Source organism: Heterodontus francisci, chromosome 22 (genome assembly GCF_036365525.1).
Source record: "Heterodontus francisci isolate sHetFra1 chromosome 22, sHetFra1.hap1, whole genome shotgun sequence".
Classification (NCBI taxonomy): Eukaryota; Metazoa; Chordata; class Chondrichthyes; order Heterodontiformes; family Heterodontidae; genus Heterodontus; species Heterodontus francisci.
Window position 1 is genome coordinate 38,138,897 of NC_090392.1, and position 18,128 is coordinate 38,157,024.

General features: G+C 44.1%; 6 non-coding genes across 6 annotated transcripts; all 6 read right to left on the bottom strand.

Annotated features, from left to right (window-relative positions):
* Positions 1-664: 664 nt before the first annotated feature.
* trnav-aac (transfer RNA valine (anticodon AAC)) lies at positions 665-737 on the bottom strand. The gene has a single exon. It is a non-coding gene; the product is annotated as a tRNA-Val (tRNA).
* A 3,409-nt stretch (positions 738-4,146) lies between these two features.
* On the bottom strand, positions 4,147-4,219 carry trnav-aac (transfer RNA valine (anticodon AAC)). The gene has a single exon. It is a non-coding gene; the product is annotated as a tRNA-Val (tRNA).
* A 3,410-nt stretch (positions 4,220-7,629) lies between these two features.
* Positions 7,630-7,702, bottom strand: trnai-uau (transfer RNA isoleucine (anticodon UAU)). Its single transcript has one exon. It is a non-coding gene; the product is annotated as a tRNA-Ile (tRNA).
* A 3,396-nt stretch (positions 7,703-11,098) lies between these two features.
* trnai-uau (transfer RNA isoleucine (anticodon UAU)) lies at positions 11,099-11,171 on the bottom strand. The gene has a single exon. It is a non-coding gene; the product is annotated as a tRNA-Ile (tRNA).
* A 3,401-nt stretch (positions 11,172-14,572) lies between these two features.
* trnav-aac (transfer RNA valine (anticodon AAC)) lies at positions 14,573-14,645 on the bottom strand. The gene has a single exon. It is a non-coding gene; the product is annotated as a tRNA-Val (tRNA).
* A 3,410-nt stretch (positions 14,646-18,055) lies between these two features.
* Positions 18,056-18,128, bottom strand: trnav-uac (transfer RNA valine (anticodon UAC)). Its single transcript has one exon. It is a non-coding gene; the product is annotated as a tRNA-Val (tRNA).

Below are 18,128 nucleotides of genomic sequence, written 5' to 3' on the forward strand. Positions count from 1 at the left end.
CAAGAATCTGCTGCAGAAGTGGTTAAATTGAAAAGGATTTTTGCCCCTTTTACCCAAAAAGAAATGTTCAGGAGGAGCATTTTCCCCAAACTTGTTTCCACCGGAGATTCATCATTGCAACTCAAAGAATGTTTCAGGGTGTTCTGTTCGAGCTGCTCGGAGGTTTAGTGGCCCGAATATCATGTGCCTACGTTTTGCTGAGCCTGTGCTTGGTTTCTGGGGAGATTTGGCCCGGGTTGTGCTATTTTACCTCCCTGAGATGGCCAGTAACCTGTTGATTGAGGCAGCAGACCCCTCTTGCTGCTAGCAGCGAGTAATTGGACAGTGCGGGTCAAAATATTGCGGCGTGCCCGTGTCTCAACGAATGTGGAGCTGGCGAAAGTGAATTGCTGATGTGCTTTTGCCTCGTCTGAAATGAGACTTAGATCAGCTGTTACTCAGCAAGCTAGTGTTGCAGGTTTCTATTCTAATCTGAGCCAAATGAAGTGCAAGTGCTAGGTTTTGAGGAACTTTCTGCAGCATCAGGACAAGAAAGAGGAGCGATTGCAAGGCATTGTGCACACAATGTGCAAGAGAAATAGGACTTTGAGAAATTGTGTTGTGTTCATGGGGAATGTCAATGATTGCATATATCGTGGTCAGAAGTTTGGGTTTGTTTCGAAAATGTTTCTGCCCAGTTTCGAACTGGGGACCTTTTGCGTGTTAGACAAACGTGATCACCACTACACTACAGAAACTCAGCACGGTTGCAGATCTGAGGAAGCTGCGAGTATTGTTAAACTATACAGTCAAGATCTATTTGTGGTGCTTGTTTCATTGAAATGCAATTCCACTGTGACATTTTGCAAGGCTGCAGAGGTATTGATCCAGCAATGGACGCTCAGCAGTGCACAACACATTGCCAGGCCATTGAGGCCATCGTACCATTGCCAGTTTTTTCAAAGACTTGCCAGTTGGGCCCATTTCCTTCGCTCTGCTTTTGTTTGCCTCTCCTTTCATGCAATTATCCAATTCCCTTTTTTGTCAACTCTCACTTAAGAAACTAAGTTTGTAAGAGGTGGAGCAGCTGCTGCAGTGTCAATGCACAGTGTGCCATCATTGACAAAGATTCCCTTCCCCAACCACTCCAAGACATCCACTTGGGATTCTTGCCAAGTTCTGGATTTCATTTCTCATTATTTACTGATTGCACTGACGCATATTTGTGCTTTTAAACTCTTTATTTTTATCAAATGCGTCCTTATTTTGCTGATTTGCAACATACAATGTGATTACCCGAGCAGTAGAATGCGTAACAGAGGCAGTTAAATCATGGGGGCGAAGCTTCGCTACAGCTATATAATGTCCTGGTTAGACCCCACCTGGAGTACTCTGCATAGTTCTGGGCATTCCACTTTATAAAGTATACAAATTGGCCTTGGTATACAGGGCAGTTCAGATCCAGCAGAATGTTTTCAGAGTTCAAATGGTTAGATTAGGAAGCCATGTCCCCGCTTCCACAGAGACAGCTGTTGGTTTCCACCTGGTGCCTCACTTGCTTCTGAATTTCAAGGTGTAGAATGAAATCAAGCAACGTAACCCAAGTTTGCAATGCATTCCATGCAATCATCAACCACATCATTCCCGTCTTCCTCACCTTAGCTGCACAGCCCTCTAAACGTTGCAATCCACGTCACACAGGATTTGTTCCAGGATTAAACTTTCAGTAGGATTATATTAATATCTGTGCCCGCATCTTGAAATGAGATTCTCAGCGATATCCAACACAAATTGAATTGTATAGATGACAGGCAAATACAGGAAAACAGGTCAGTATGCAACACAATCCCATGGTGCCCATTTTCAGATGCACAATATTCATCTTTTCCAGCAAATGAAAGAATTTTTCAGTGAATCATTTGTAAAGTCAGTGTTAATGCCATTTGTGCCTTTCTTTCTTCTCGTTTTGCAACATACTGGCGCCTAAATCCAATTAATGTATATTCATGTTTATTGGGGAGACCAAACGCAGACTGGGTGACCGCTTTGCGGAACACGTCCGCTCAGTCCGCAAGCTGGACCCTGAGCTTCCGGTTGCTTGCCATTTCAAGACTCCCCGCTGCTCTCATGCTCACATCTCTATCCTGGGCTTGCTGCAGTGTTCCAGTGAACAACAACGCAAGCTCGAAAAACAGCATCTCGTTGACCGATTAGTTTAGTTTCGTGATGCAGCACTGAAACAGGCCCTTCGGCCCACCGAGTCTGTGCCGACCATCGACCACCCATTTATACTAATCCTACACGAATTCCATATTCCTACCACATCCCCACCTTCCCTATATTTCCCTATCACCTACCTTTACTAGGGGCAATTGGGAATGGCCAATTAACCTATCAACCAGCAAGTCTTTGGCATGTGGGAGGAAACCGGAGCACCCGGAGGAATCCCACGCAGACACAGGGAGAACTTGCAAACACCACACAGGCAGTGCCCAGAATTGAAACCGGGTCGCTGGAGCTGTGAGGCTGCGGTGCTAACCATTGCACACGAGAGCGTGCCGGACTGAATATTGAGTTCAATAATTTCAGTTCGTGACGGGCCCCCCATTTTACTTTCACTTTTTGTTATTTTTCTTTTTTACATTTTTTGCATTTTTTTGTATGTTTATTTTATTTCATCTTAGTTTGTTCAGTTTACTTACCCACTGTTTTGTTTTCATGTTTGTACTTGCTGCTGTTCAATTTTCAGTCCGTTAACAGTCCTATCTGTACTAATGCTTTGTCTTTCAACACACCATTAACATATTGTTTGCCTTTGCTCCATGACCTTCTGGTCAGCTATTCTGTGGCCTTGCCCACTCTACACCTTCTCCTTTGTTATCTCTTGCTCCACCCCCGCTTTACTTGCTTCTAACCTTTGACTTTTCTAATATTTGCCAGTTCTGAAGAAGGGTCACTGAGCCGAAATGTTAACTCTGCTTCTCTCTCCACAGATGCTGCCAGACCTGCTGAGTAATTCCAGAATTTCTTGCTTTTATTTCAGATTTCCAGCATCCACAGTATTTTGCTTTTATTCATGTATATTCTTCCTCAGTTCAATATGAAGGAGCGGGTTGATATTGAGCGGAGCCGCAGTGCATCTCATTTTCAACGCCACCTTGTTAGTTTTCCTGTTACTCGCCAAATGAAGAACAATACAAAGTGATAATTTGGCACGTCTGCCTGTTTCCTTAGCTTCAGTTACAGAATCAGCTGTGTCCGTCTTTAAGGGAGGCAAAGTACTCTTCGCGGCTCTGCGTGACGCTGAATAGTTATGTTAATCTGCATCAATAAACCCAGGTATGTCTCTGTTGCTGACTGAACAAAACGCTAATAGGTCTGTGAGCGAATGTCATAACTTAAATAACTTTTTCCCCTCTGCGTGTCATGAACCTTTACCCCTTGTCATAATTGCGGCTGCATGTTCAGAGCTGCGTTGTCAAGGTGCTTAAGACACCAAGAATCTGCTGCAGCAGTGGTTAAATTGAAAAGGATTTTTGCCCCTTTTACCCAAAAAGAAATGTTCAGGAGGAGCATTTTCCCCAAACTTGTTTCCACCGGAGATTCATCATTGCAACTCAAAGAAAGTTTCAGTCACTTGGGTGTTCTGTTCGAGCTGCTCGGAGGTTTAGTGGCCCGGATATCATGTGCCTACGTTTTGCTGAGCCTGTGCTTGGTTTCTGGGGAGATTTGGCCCGGGTTGTGCTATTTTACCTCCCTGAGATGGCCAGTAACCTGTTGATTGAGGCAGCAGACCCCTCTTGCTGCTAGCAGCGAGTAATTGGACAGTGCGGGTCAAAATATTGCGGCGTGCCCCTGTCTCAACGAATGTGGAGCTGGCGAAAGTGAATTGCTGATGTGCTTTTGCCTCGTCTGAAATGAGACTTAGATCAGCTGTTACTCAGCAAGCTAGTGTTGCAGGTTTCTATTCTAATCTGAGCCAAATGAAGTGCAAGTGCTAGGTTTTGAGGAACTTTCTGCAGCATCAGGACAAGAAAGAGGAGCGATTGCAAGGCATTGTGCACACAATGTGCAAGAGAAATAGGACTTTGAGAAATTGTGTTGTGTTAATGGGGAATGTCAATGATTGCATATATCGTGGTCAGAAGTTTGGGTTTGTTTCGAAAATGTTTCTGCCCAGTTTCGAACTGGGGACCTTTTGCGTGTTAAACAAACGTGATCACCACTACACTACAGAAACTCAGCACGATTGCAGTGCTGAGGAAGCTGCGAGTATTGTTAAACTATACAGTCATGATCTATTTGTGGTGCTTGTTTCATTGAAATGCAATTCCACTGTGACATTTCGCAAGGCTGCAGAGGTATTGACCCAGCAATGGACGCTCAGCAGTGCACAACACATTGCCAGGCCATTGAGGCCATCGTACCATTGCCACTTTTTTCAAAGACTTGCCAGTTGGGCCCACTTCCTTCGCTCTGCTTTTGTTTGCCTCTCCTTTCATGCAATTATCCAATTCCCTTTTTTGTCAACTCTCACTTAAGAAACTAAGTTTGTAAGAGGTGGAGCAGCTGCTGCAGTGTCAATGCACAGTGTGCCATCATTGACAAAGATTCCCTTCCCCAACCACTCCAAGACATCCACTTGGGATTCTTGCCAAGTTCTGGATTTCATTTCTCATTTTTTACTGATTGCACTGACGCATATTTGTGCTTTTAAACTCTTTATTTTTATCAAATGCGTCCTTATTTTGCTGATTTGCAACATACAATGTGATTACCCGAGCAGTAGAATGCGTAACAGAGGCAGTTAAATAATGGGGGCGAAGCTTCGCTACAGCTATATAATGTCCTGGTTAGACCCCACCTGGAGTGCTCTGCATAGTTCTGGGCATTCCACTTTATAAAGTATACAAATTGGCCTTGGTATACAGGGCAGTTCAGATCCAGCAGAATGTTTTCAGAGTTCAAATGGTTAGATTAGGAAGCCATGTCCCCGATTCCACAGAGACAGCTGTTGGTTTCCACCTGGTGCCTCACTTGTTTCTGAATTTCAAGGTGTAGAATGAAATCAAGCAACGTAACCCAAGTTTGCAATGCATTCCATGCAATCATCAACCACATCATTCCCGTCTTCCTCACCTTAGCTGCACAGCCCTCTAAACGTTGCAATCCACGTCACACAGGATTTGTTCCAGGATTAAACTTTCAGTAGGATTATATTAATATCTGTGCCCGCATCTTGAAATGAGATTCTCAGCGATATCCAACACAAATTGAATTGTATAGATGACAGGCAAATACAGGAAAACAGGTCAGTATGCAACACAATCCCATGGTGCCCATTTTCAGATGCACAATATTCATCTTTTCCAGCAAATGAAAGAATTTTTCAGTGAATCATTTGTAAAGTCAGTGTTAATGCCATTTGTGCCTTTCTTTCTTCTCGTTTTGCAACATACTGGCGCCTAAATCCAATTAATGTATATTCATGTTTATTGGGGAGACCAAACGCAGACTGGGTGATCGCTTTGCGGAACACGTCCGCTCAGTCCGCAAGCAGGACCCTGAGCTTCTGGTTGCTTGCCATTTCAAGACTCCCCGCTGCTCTCATGCTCACATCTCTATCCTTTGGTTTGCTGCAGTGTTCCAGTGAACAACAACGCAAGCTCGAAAAACAGCATCTCGTTGACCGATTAGTTTAGTTTCGTGATGCAGCACTGAAACAGGCCCTTCGGCCCACCGAGTCTGTGCCGACCATCGACCACCCATTTATACTAATCCTACACGAATTCCATATTCCTACCACATCCCCACCTTCCCTATATTTCCCTATCACCTACCTTTAGTAGGGGCAATTGGGAATGGCCAATTAACCTATCAACCAGCAAGTCTTTGGCATGTGGGAGGAAACCGGAGCACCCGGAGGAATCCCACGCAGACACAGGGAGAACTTGCAAACACCACACAGGCAGTGCCCAGAATTGAAACCGGGTCGCTGGAGCTGTGAGGCTGCGGTGCTAACCATTGCACACGAGAGCGTGCTGGACTGAATATTGAGTTCAATAATTTCAGTTCGTGACGGGCCCCCCATTTTACTTTCACTTTTTGTTATTTTTCTTTTTTACATTTTTTGCATTTTTTTGTATGTTTATTTTATTTCATCTTAGTTTGTTCAGTTTACTTACCCACTGTTTTGTTTTCATGTTTGTACTTGCTGCTGTTCAATTTTCAGTCCGTTAACAGTCCTATCTGTACTAATGCTTTGTCTTTCAACACACCATTAACATATTGTTTGCCTTTGCTCCATGACCTTCTGGTCAGCTATTCTGTGGCCTTGCCCACTCTACACCTTCTCCTTTGTTATCTCTTGCTCCACCCCCGCTTTACTTGCTTCTAACCTTTGACTTTTCTAATATTTGCCAGTTCTGAAGAAGGGTCACTGAGCCGAAATGTTAACTCTGCTTCTCTCTCCACAGATGCTGCCAGACCTGCTGAGTAATTCCAGAATTTCTTGCTTTTATTTCTGATTTCCAGCATCCACAGTATTTTGCTTTTATTCATGTATAGTCTTCCTCAGTTCAATATGAAGGAGCGGGTTGATATTGAGCGGAGCCGCAGTGCATCTCATTTTCAACGCCACCTTGTTAATTTTCCTGTTACTCGCCAAATGAAGAACAATACAAAGTGATAATTTGGCACGTCTGCCTGTTTCCTTAGCTTCAGTTACAGAATCAGCTGTGTCCGTCTTTAAGGGAGGCAAAGTACTCTTCGCGGCTCTGCGTGACGCTGAATAGTTATGTTAATCTGCATCAATAAACCCAGGTATGTCTCTGTTACTGACTGAACAAAACGCTAATAGGTCTGTGAGCGAATGTCATAACTTAAATAACTTTTTCCCCTCTGCGTGTCATGAACCTTTACCCCTTGTCATAATTGCGGCTGCATGTTCAGAGCTGCGTTGTCAAGGTGCTTAAGACACCAAGAATCTGCTGCAGCAGTGGTTAAATTGAAAAGGATTTTTGCCCCTTTTACCCAAAAAGAAATGTTCAGGAGGAGCATTTTCCCCAAACTTGTTTCCACCGGAGATTCATCATTGCAACTCAAAGAAAGTTTCAGTCACTTGGGTGTTCTGTTCGAGCTGCTCGGAGGTTTAGTGGCCCGGATATCATGTGCCTACGTTTTGCTGAGCCTGTGCTTGGTTTCTGGGGAGATTTGGCCCGGGTTGTGCTATTTTACCTCCCTGAGATGGCCAGTAACCTGTTGATTGAGGCAGCAGACCCCTCTTGCTGCTAGCAGCGAGTAATTGGACAGTGCGGGTTAAAATATTGCGGCGTGCCCCTGTCTCAACGAATGTGGAGCTGGCGAAAGTGAATTGCTGATGTGCTTTTGCCTCGTCTGAAATGAGACTTAGATCAGCTGTGACTTAGCAAGCTAGTGTTGCAGGTTTCTAATCTAATCTGAGCCAAATGAAGTGCAAGTGCTAGGTTTTGAGGAACTTTCTGCAGCATCAGGACAAGAAAGAGGAGCGATTGCAAGGCATTGTGCACACAATGTGCAAGAGAAATAGGACTTTGAGAAATTGTGTTGTGTTAATGGGGAATGTCAATGATTGCATCCATCGTGGTCAGACGTTTGGGTTTGTTTCGAAAATGTTTCAGCCCAGTTTCGAACTAGGGACCTTTTGCTTATAAGACAAACGTGATCACCACTACACTACAGAAACTCAACACGGCTGCAGTGCTGAGGAAGCTGCGAGTATTGTTAAACTATACAGTCATGATCTTTTTGTGGTGCTTGTTTCATTGAAATGCAATTCCACTGTGACATTTCGCAAGGCTGCAGAGGTATTGACCCAGCAATGGACGCTCAGCAGTGCACAACACATTGCCAGGCCATTCAGGCCATCGTACCATTGCCACTTTTTTCAAAGACTTGCCAGTTGGGCCCACTTCCTTCGCTCTGCTTTTGTTTGCCTCTCCTTTCATGCAATTATCCAATTCCCTTTTTTGTAAACTCTCACTTAAGAAACTAAGTTTGGAAGAGGTGCAGCAGCTGCTGCAGTGTCAATGCACAGTGTGCCATCATTGACAAGATTCCCTTCCCCAACCACTCCAAGACATCCACTTGGGATTCTTGCCAAGTTCTGGATTTCATTTCTCATTATTTACTGATTGCACTGACACATATTTGTGCTTTTAAACTCTTTATTTTTATCAAATGCGTCCTTATTTTGCTGATTTGCAACATACAATGTGATTACCCGAGCAGTAGAATGCGTAACAGAGGCAGTTAAATAATGGGGGCGAAGCTTCGCTACAGCTATATAATGTCCTGGTTAGACCCCACCTGGAGTGCTCTGCATAGTTCTGGGCATTCCACTTTATAAAGTATACAAATTGGCCTTGGTATACGGGGCAGTTCAGATCCAGCAGAATGTTTTCAGAGTTCAAATGGTTAGATTAGGAAGCCATGTCCCCGCTTCCACAGAGACAGCTGTTGGTTTCCACCTGGTGCCTCACTTGCTTCTGAATTTCAAGGTGTAGAATGAAATCAAGCAACGTAACCCAAGTTTGCAATGCATTCCATGCAATCATCAACCACATCATTCCCGTCTTCCTCACCTTAGCTGCACAGCCCTCTAAACGTTGCAATCCACGTCACACAGGATTTGTTCCAGGATTAAACTTTCAGTAGGATTATATTAATATCTGTGCCCGCATCTTGAAATGAGATTCTCAGCGATATCCAACACAAATTGAATTGTATAGATGACAGGCAAATACAGGAAAACAGGTCAGTATGCAACACAATCCCATGGTGCCCATTTTCAGATGCACAATATTCATCTTTTCCAGCAAATGAAAGAATTTTTCAGTGAATCATTTGTAAAGTCAGTGTTAATGCCATTTGTGCCTTTCTTTCTTCTCGTTTTGCAACATACTGGCGCCTAAATCCAATTAATGTATATTCATGTTTATTGGGGAGACCAAACGCAGACTGGGTGATCGCTTTGCGGAACACGTCCGCTCAGTCCGCAAGCAGGACCCTGAGCTTCTGGTTGCTTGCCATTTCAAGACTCCCCGCTGCTCTCATGCTTACATCTCTATCCTGGGCTTGCTGCAGTGTTCCAGTGAACAACAACGCAAGCTCGAAAAACAGCATCTCGTTGACCGATTAGTTTAGTTTCGTGATGCAGCACTGAAACAGGCCCTTCGGCCCACCGAGTCTGTGCCGACCATCGACCACCCATTTATACTAATCCTACACGAATTCCATATTCCTACCACATCCCCACCTTCCCTATATTTCCCTATCACCTACCTTTACTAGGGGCAATTGGGAATGGCCAATTAACCTATCAACCAGCAAGTCTTTGGCATGTGGGAGGAAACCGGAGCACCCGGAGGAATCCCACGCAGACACAGGGAGAACTTGCAAACACCACACAGGCAGTGCCCAGAATTGAAACCGGGTCGCTGGAGCTGTGAGGCTGCGGTGCTAACCATTGCACACGAGAGCGTGCCGGACTGAACATTGAGTTCAATAATTTCAGATCATGACGGGCCCCCCATTTTACTTTCACTTTTTGTTATTTTTCTTTTTTACATTTTTTACATTTTTTTGTATGTTTATTTTATTTCATCTTCGTTTGTTCAGTTTACTTACCCACTGTTTTGTTTTCATGTTTGTACTTGCTGCTGTTCAATTTTCAATCCGTTAACAGTCCTATCTGTAATAATGCTTTGTCTTTCAACACACCATTAACATATTGTTTGCCTTTGCTCCATGACCTTCTGGTCAGCTATTCTGTGGCCTTGCCCAATCTGCACCTTCTCCTTTGTTATCTCTTGCTCCACCCCCGCTTTACTTGCTTCTAACCTTTGACTTTTCTAATATTTGCCAGTTCTGAAGAAGGGTCACTGAGCCGAAATGTTAACTCTGCTTCTCTCTCCACAGATGCTGCCAGACCTGCTGAGTAATTCCAGAATTTCTTGCTTTTATTTCAGATTTCCAGCATCCACAGTATTTTGCTTTTATTCATGTATATTCTTCCTCAGTTCAATATGAAGGAGCGGGTTGATATTGAGCGGAGCCGCAGTGCATCTCATTTTCAACGCCACCTTGTTAGTTTTCCTGTTACTCGCCGAATGAAGAACAATACAAAGTGATAATTTGGCACGTCTGCCTGTTTCCTTAGCTTCAGTTACAGAATCAGCTGTGTCCGTCTTTAAGGGAGGCAAAGTACTCTTCGAGCTCTGCGTGACGCTGAATAGTTATGTTAATCTGCATCAATAAACCCAGGTATGTCTCTGTTACTGACTGAACAAAACGCTAATAGGTCTGTGAGCGAATGTCATAACTTAAATAACTTTTTCCCCTCTGCGTGTCATGAACCTTTACCCCTTGTCATAATTGCGGCTGCATGTTAAGAGCTGCGTTTTCAAGGTGCTTAAGACACCAAGAATCTGCCGCAGCAGTGGTTAAATTGAAAAGGATTTTTGCTCCTTTTACCCAAAAAGAAATGTTCAGGAGGAGCATTTTCCCCAAACTTGTTTCCACCGGAGATTCATCATTGCAACTCAAAGAAACTTTCAGTCACTTGGGTGTTCTGTTCGAGCTGCTCGGAGGTTTAGTGGCCCGGATATCATGTGCCTACGTTTTGCTGAGCCTGTGCTTGGTTTCTGGGGAGATTTTGCCCGGGTTGTGCTATTTTACCTCCCTGAGATGGCCAGTAACCTGTTGATTGAGGCAGCAGACCCCTCTTGCTGCTAGCAGCGAGTAATTGGACAGTGCGGGTTAAAATATTGCGGCGTGCCCCTGTCTCAACGAATGTGGAGCTGGCGAAAGTGAATTGCTGATGTGCTTTTGCCTCGTCTGAAATGAGACTTAGATCAGCTGTGACTTAGCAAGCTAGTGTTGCAGGTTTCTAATCTAATCTGAGCCAAATGAAGTGCAAGTGCTAGGTTTTGAGGAACTTTCTGCAGCATCAGGACAAGAAAGAGGAGCGATTGCAAGGCATTGTGCACGAGAAATAGGACTTTGAGAAATTGTGTTGTGTTAATGGGGAATGTCAATGATTGCATCCATCGTGGTCAGACGTTTGGGTTTGTTTCGAAAATGTTTCTGCCCAGTTTCGAACTAGGGACCTTTTGCTTATAAGACAAACGTGATCACCACTACACTACAGAAACTCAGCACGATTGCAGTGCTGAGGAAGCTGCGAGTATTGTTAAACTATACAGTCATGATCTATTTGTGGTGCTTGTTTCATTGAAATGCAATTCCACTGTGACATTTCGCAAGGCTGCAGAGGTATTGACCCAGCAATGGACGCTCAGCAGTGCACAACACATTGCCAGGCCATTCAGGCCATCGTACCATTGCCACTTTTTTCAAAGACTTGCCAGTTGGGCCCACTTCCTTCGCTCTGCTTTTGTTTGCCTCTCCTTTCATGCAATTATCCAATTCCCTTTTTTGTAAACTCTCACTTAAGAAACTAAGTTTGGAAGAGGTGCAGCAGCTGCTGCAGTGTCAATGCACAGTGTGCCATCATTGACAAGATTCCCTTCCCCAACCACTCCAAGACATCCACTTGGGATTCTTGCCAAGTTCTGGATTTCATTTCTCATTATTTACTGATTGCACTGACACATATTTGTGCTTTTAAACTCTTTATTTTTATCAAATGCGTCCTTATTTTGCTGATTTGCAACATACAATGTGATTACCCGAGCAGTAGAATGCGTAACAGAGGCAGTTAATTAATGGGGGCGAAGCTTCGCTACAGCTATATAATGTCCTGGTTAGACCCCACCTGGAGTGCTCTGCATAGTTCTGGGCATTCCACTTTATAAAGTATACAAATTGGCCTTGGTATACAGGGCAGTTCAGATCCAGCAGAATGTTTTCAGAGTTCAAATGGTTAGATTAGGAAGCCATGTCCCCGCTTCCACAGAGACAGCTGTTGGTTTCCACCTGGTGCCTCACTTGCTTCTGAATTTCAAGGTGTAGAATGAAATCAAGCAACGTAACCCAAGTTTGCAATGCATTCCATGCAATCATCAACCACATCATTCCCGTCTTCCTCACCTTAGCTGCACAGCCCTCTAAACGTTGCAATCCACGTCACACAGGATTTGTTCCAGGATTAAACTTTCAGTAGGATTATATTAATATCTGTGCCCGCATCTTGAAATGAGATTCTCAGCGATATCCAACACAAATTGAATTGTATAGATGACAGGCAAATACAGGAAAACAGGTCAGTATGCAACACAATCCCATGGTGCCTATTTTCAGATGCACAATATTCATCTTTTCCAGCAAATGAAAGAATTTTTCAGTGAATCATTTGTAAAGTCAGTGTTAATGCCATTTGTGCCTTTCTTTCTTCTCGTTTTGCAACATACTGGCGCCTAAATCCAATTAATGTATATTCATGTTTATTGGGGAGACCAAACGCAGACTGGGTGATCGCTTTGCGGAACACGTCCGCTCAGTCCGCAAGCAGGACCCTGAGCTTCTGGTTGCTTGCCATTTCAAGACTCCCCGCTGCTCTCATGCTCACATCTCTATCCTGGGCTTGCTGCAGTGTTCCAGTGAACAACAACGCAAGCTCGAAAAACAGCATCTCGTTGACCGATTAGTTTAGTTTCGTGATGCAGCACTGAAACAGGCCCTTCGGCCCACCGAGTCTGTGCCGACCATCGACCACCCATTTATACTAATCCTACACGAATTCCATATTCCTACCACATCCCCACCTTCCCTATATTTCCCTATCACCTACCTTTACTCGGGGCAATTGGGAATGGCCAATTAACCTATCAACCAGCAAGTCTTTGGCATGTGGGAGGAAACCGGAGCACCCGGAGGAATCCCACGCAGACACAGGGAGAACTTGCAAACACCACACAGGCAGTGCCCAGAATTGAAACCGGGTCGCTGGAGCTGTGAGGCTGCGGTGCTAACCATTGCACACGAGAGCGTGCCGGAATGAACATTGAGATCAATAATTTCAGATCATGACGGGCCCCCCATTTTACTTTCACTTTTTGTTATTTTTCTTTTTTACATTTTTTACATTTTTTTGTATGTTTATTTTATTTCATCTTAGTTTGTTCAGTTTACTTACCCACTGTTTTGTTTTCATGTTTGTACTTGCTGCTGTTCAATTTTCAGTCCGTTAACAGTCCTATCTGTACTAATGCTTTGTCTTTCAACACACCATTAACATATTGTTTGCCTTTGCTCCATGACCTTCTGGTCAGCTATTCTGTGGCCTTGCCCACTCTACACCTTCTCCTTTGTTATCTCTTGCTCCACCCCCGCTTTACTTGCTTCTAACCTTTGACTTTTCTAATATTTGCCAGTTCTGAAGAAGGGTCACTGAGCCGAAATGTTAACTCTGCTTCTCTCTCCACAGATGCTGCCAGACCTGCTGAGTAATTCCAGAATTTCTTGCTTTTATTTCAGATTTCCAGCATCCACAGTATTTTGCTTTTATTCATGTATATTCTTCCTCAGTTCAATATGAAGGAGCGGGTTGATATTGAGCGGAGCCGCAGTGCATCTCATTTTCAACGCCACCTTGTTAGTTTTCCTGTTACTCGCCAAATGAAGAACAATACAAAGTGATAATTTGGCACGTCTGCCTGTTTCCTTAGCTTCAGTTACAGAATCAGCTGTGTCCGTCTTTAAGGGAGGCAAAGTACTCTTCGCGGCTCTGCGTGACGCTGAATAGTTATGTTAATCTGCATCAATAAACCCAGGTATGTCTCTGTTGCTGACTGAACAAAACGCTAATAGGTCTGTGAGCGAATGTCATAACTTAAATAACTTTTTCCCCTCTGCGTGTCATGAACCTTTACCCCTTGTCATAATTGCGGCTGCATGTTCAGAGCTGCGTTGTCAAGGTGCTTAAGACACCAAGAATCTGCTGCAGAAGTGGTTAAATTGAAAAGGATTTTTGCCCCTTTTACCCAAAAAGAAATGTTCAGGAGGAGCATTTTCCCCAAACTTGTTTCCACCGGAGATTCATCATTGCAACTCAAAGAAAGTTTCAGGGTGTTCTGTTCGAGCTGCTCGGAGGTTTAGTGACCCGGATATCATGTGCCTACGTTTTGCTGAGCCTGTGCTTGGTTTCTGGGGAGATTTGGCCCGGGTTGTGCTATTTTACCTCCCTGAGATGGCCAGTAACCTGTTGATTGAGGCAGCAGACCCCTCTTGCTGCTAGCAGCGAGTAATTGGACAGTGCGGGTCAAAATATTGCGGCGTGCCCCTGTCTCAACGAATGTGGAGCTGGCGAAAGTGAATTGCTGATGTGCTTTTGCCTCGTCTGAAATGAGACTTAGATCAGCTGTTACTCAGCAAGCTAGTGTTGCAGGTTTCTATTCTAATCTGAGCCAAATGAAGTGCAAGTGCTAGGTTTTGAGGAACTTTCTGCAGCATCAGGACAAGAAAGAAGAGCGATTGCAAGGCATTGTGCACACAATGTGCAAGAGAAATAGGACTTTGAGAAATTGTGTTGTGTTAATGGGGAATGTCAATGATTGCATATATCGTGGTCAGAAGTTTGGGTTTGTTTCGAAAATGTTCCTGCCCAGAATCGAACTGGGGACCTTTTGCTTGTTAAACAAACGTGATCACCACTACACTACAGAAACTCAGCACGATTGCAATGCTGAGGAAGCTGCGAGTATTGTTAAACTATACAGTCATGATCTATTTGTGGTGCTTGTTTCATTGAAATGCAATTCCACTGTGACATTTCGCAAGGCTGCAGAGGTATTGACCCAGCAATGGACGCTCAGCAGTGCACAACACATTGCCAGGCCATTGAGGCCATCGTACCATTGCCACTTTTTTCAAAGACTTGCCAGTTGGGCCCACTTCCTTCGCTCTGCTTTTGTTTGCCTCTCCTTTCATGCAATTATCCAATTCCCTTTTTTGTCAACTCTCACTTAAGAAACTAAGTTTGTAAGAGGTGGAGCAGCTGCTGCAGTGTCAATGCACAGTGTGCCATCATTGACAAAGATTCCCTTCCCCAACCACTCCAAGACATCCACTTGGGATTCTTGCCAAGTTCCTGATTTCATTTCTCATTTTTTACTGATTGCACTGACGCATATTTGTGCTTTTAAACTCTTTATTTTTATCAAATGCGTCCTTATTTTGCTGATTTGCAACATACAATGTGATTACCCGAGCAGTAGAATGCGTAACAGAGGCAGTTAAATAATGGGGGCGAAGCTTCGCTACAGCTATATAATGTCCTGGTTCGACCCCACCTGGAGTACTCTGCATAGTTCTGGGCATTCCACTTTATAAAGTATACAAATTGGCCTTGGTATACAGGGCAGTTCAGATCCAGCAGAATGTTTTCAGAGTTCAAATGGTTAGATTAGGAAGCCATGTCCCCGCTTCCACAGAGACAGCTGTTGGTTTCCACCTGGTGCCTCACTTGCTTCTGAATTTCAAGGTGTAGAATGAAATCAAGCAACGTAACCCAAGTTTGCAATGCATTCCATGCAATCATCAACCACATCATTCCCGTCTTCCTCACCTTAGCTGCACAGCCCTCTAAACGTTGCAATCCATGTCACACAGGATTTGTTCCAGGATTAAACTTTCAGTAGGATTATATTAATATCTGTGCCCGCATCTTGAAATGAGATTCTCAGCGATATCCAACACAAATTGAATTGTATAGATGACAGGCAAATACAGGAAAACAGGTCAGTACGCAACACAATCTCATGGTGCCTATTTTCAGATGCACAATATTCATCTTTTCCAGCAAATGAAAGAATTTTTCAGTGAATCATTTGTAAAGTCAGTGTTAATGCCATTTGTGCCTTTCTTTCTTCTCGTTTTGCAACATACTGGCGCCTAAATCCAATTAATGTATATTCATGTTTATTGGGGAGACCAAACGCAGACTGGGTGATCGCTTTGCGGAACACGTCCGCTCAGTCCGCAAGCAGGACCCTGAGCTTCTGGTTGCTTGCCATTTCAAGACTCCCCGCTGCTCTCATGCTCACATCTCTATCCTTTGGTTTGCTGCAGTGTTCCAGTGAACAACAACGCAAGCTCGAAAAACAGCATCTCGTTGACCGATTAGTTTAGTTTCGTGATGCAGCACTGAAACAGGCCCTTCGGCCCACCGAGTCTGTGCCGACCATCGACCACCCATTTATACTAATCCTACACGAATTCCATATTCCTACCACATCCCCACCTTCCCTATATTTCCCTATCACCTACCTTTACTAGGGGCAATTGGGAATGGCCAATTAACCTATCAACCAGCAAGTCTTTGGCATGTGGGAGGAAACCGGAGCACCCGGAGGAATCCCACGCAGACACAGGGAGAACTTGCAAACACCACACAGGCAGTGCCCAGAATTGAAACCGGGTCGCTGGAGCTGTGAGGCTGCGGTGCTAACCATTGCACACGAGAGCGTGCCGGACTGAATATTGAGTTCAATAATTTCAGTTCGTGACGGGCCCCCCATTTTACTTTCACTTTTTGTTATTTTTCTTTTTTACATTTTTTGCATTTTTTTGTATGTTTATTTTATTTCATCTTAGTTTGTTCAGTTTACTTACCCACTGTTTTGTTTTCATGTTTGTACTTGCTGCTGTTCAATTTTCAGTCCGTTAACAGTCCTATCTGTACTAATGCTTTGTCTTTCAACACACCATTAACATATTGTTTGCCTTTGCTCCATGACCTTCTGGTCAGCTATTCTGTGGCCTTGCCCACTCTACACCTTCTCCTTTGTTATCTCTTGCTCCACCCCCGCTTTACTTGCTTCTAACCTTTGACTTTTCTAATATTTGCCAGTTCTGAAGAAGGGTCACTGAGCCGAAATGTTAACTCTGCTTCTCTCTCCACAGATGCTGCCAGACCTGCTGAGTAATTCCAGAATTTCTTGCTTTTATTTCAGATTTCCAGCATCCACAGTATTTTGCTTTTATTCATGTATAGTCTTCCTCAGTTCAATATGAAGGAGCGGGTTGATATTGAGCGGAGCCGCAGTGCATCTCATTTTCAACGCCACCTTGTTAATTTTCCTGTTACTCGCCAAATGAAGAACAATACAAAGTGATAATTTGGCACGTCTGCCTGTTTCCTTAGCTTCAGTTACAGAATCAGCTGTGTCCGTCTTTAAGGGAGGCAAAGTACTCTTCGCGGCTCTGCGTGACGCTGAATAGTTATGTTAATCTGCATCAATAAACCCAGGTATGTCTCTGTTACTGACTGAACAAAACGCTAATAGGTCTGTGAGCGAATGTCATAACTTAAATAACTTTTTCCCCTCTGCGTGTCATGAACCTTTACCCCTTGTCATAATTGCGGCTGCATGTTCAGAGCTGCGTTGTCAAGGTGCTTAAGACACCAAGAATCTGCTGCAGCAGTGGTTAAATTGAAAAGGGTTTTTGCCCCTTTTACCCAAAAAGAAATGTTCAGGAGGAGCATTTTCCCCAAACTTGTTTCCACCGGAGATTCATCATTGCAACTCAAAGAAAGTTTCAGTCACTTGGGTGTTCTGTTCGAGCTGCTCGGAGGTTTAGTGGCCCGGATATCATGTGCCTACGTTTTGCTGAGCCTGTGCTTGGTTTGTGGGGAGATTTGGCCCGGGTTGTGCTATTTTACCTCCCTGAGATGGCCAGTAACCTGTTGATTGAGGCAGCAGACCCCTCTTGCTGCTAGCAGCGAGTAATTGGACAGTGCGGGTTAAATTATTGCGGCGTGCCCCTGTCTCAACGAATGTGGAGCTGGCGAAAGTGAATTGCTGATGTGCTTTTGCCTCGTCTGAAATGAGACTTAGATCAGCTGTGACTTAGCAAGCTAGTGTTGCAGGTTTCTAATCTAATCTGAGCCAAATGAAGTGCAAGTGCTAGGTTTTGAGGAACTTTCTGCAGCATCAGGACAAGAAAGAGGAGCGATTGCAAGGCATTGTGCACACAATGTGCAAGAGAAATAGGACTTTGAGAAATTGTGTTGTGTTAATGGGGAATGTCAATGATTGCATCCATCGTGGTCAGACGTTTGGGTTTGTTTCGAAAATGTTTCTGCCCAGTTTCGAACTGGGGACCTTTTGCGTGTAAGACAAACGTGATCACCACTACACTACAGAAAC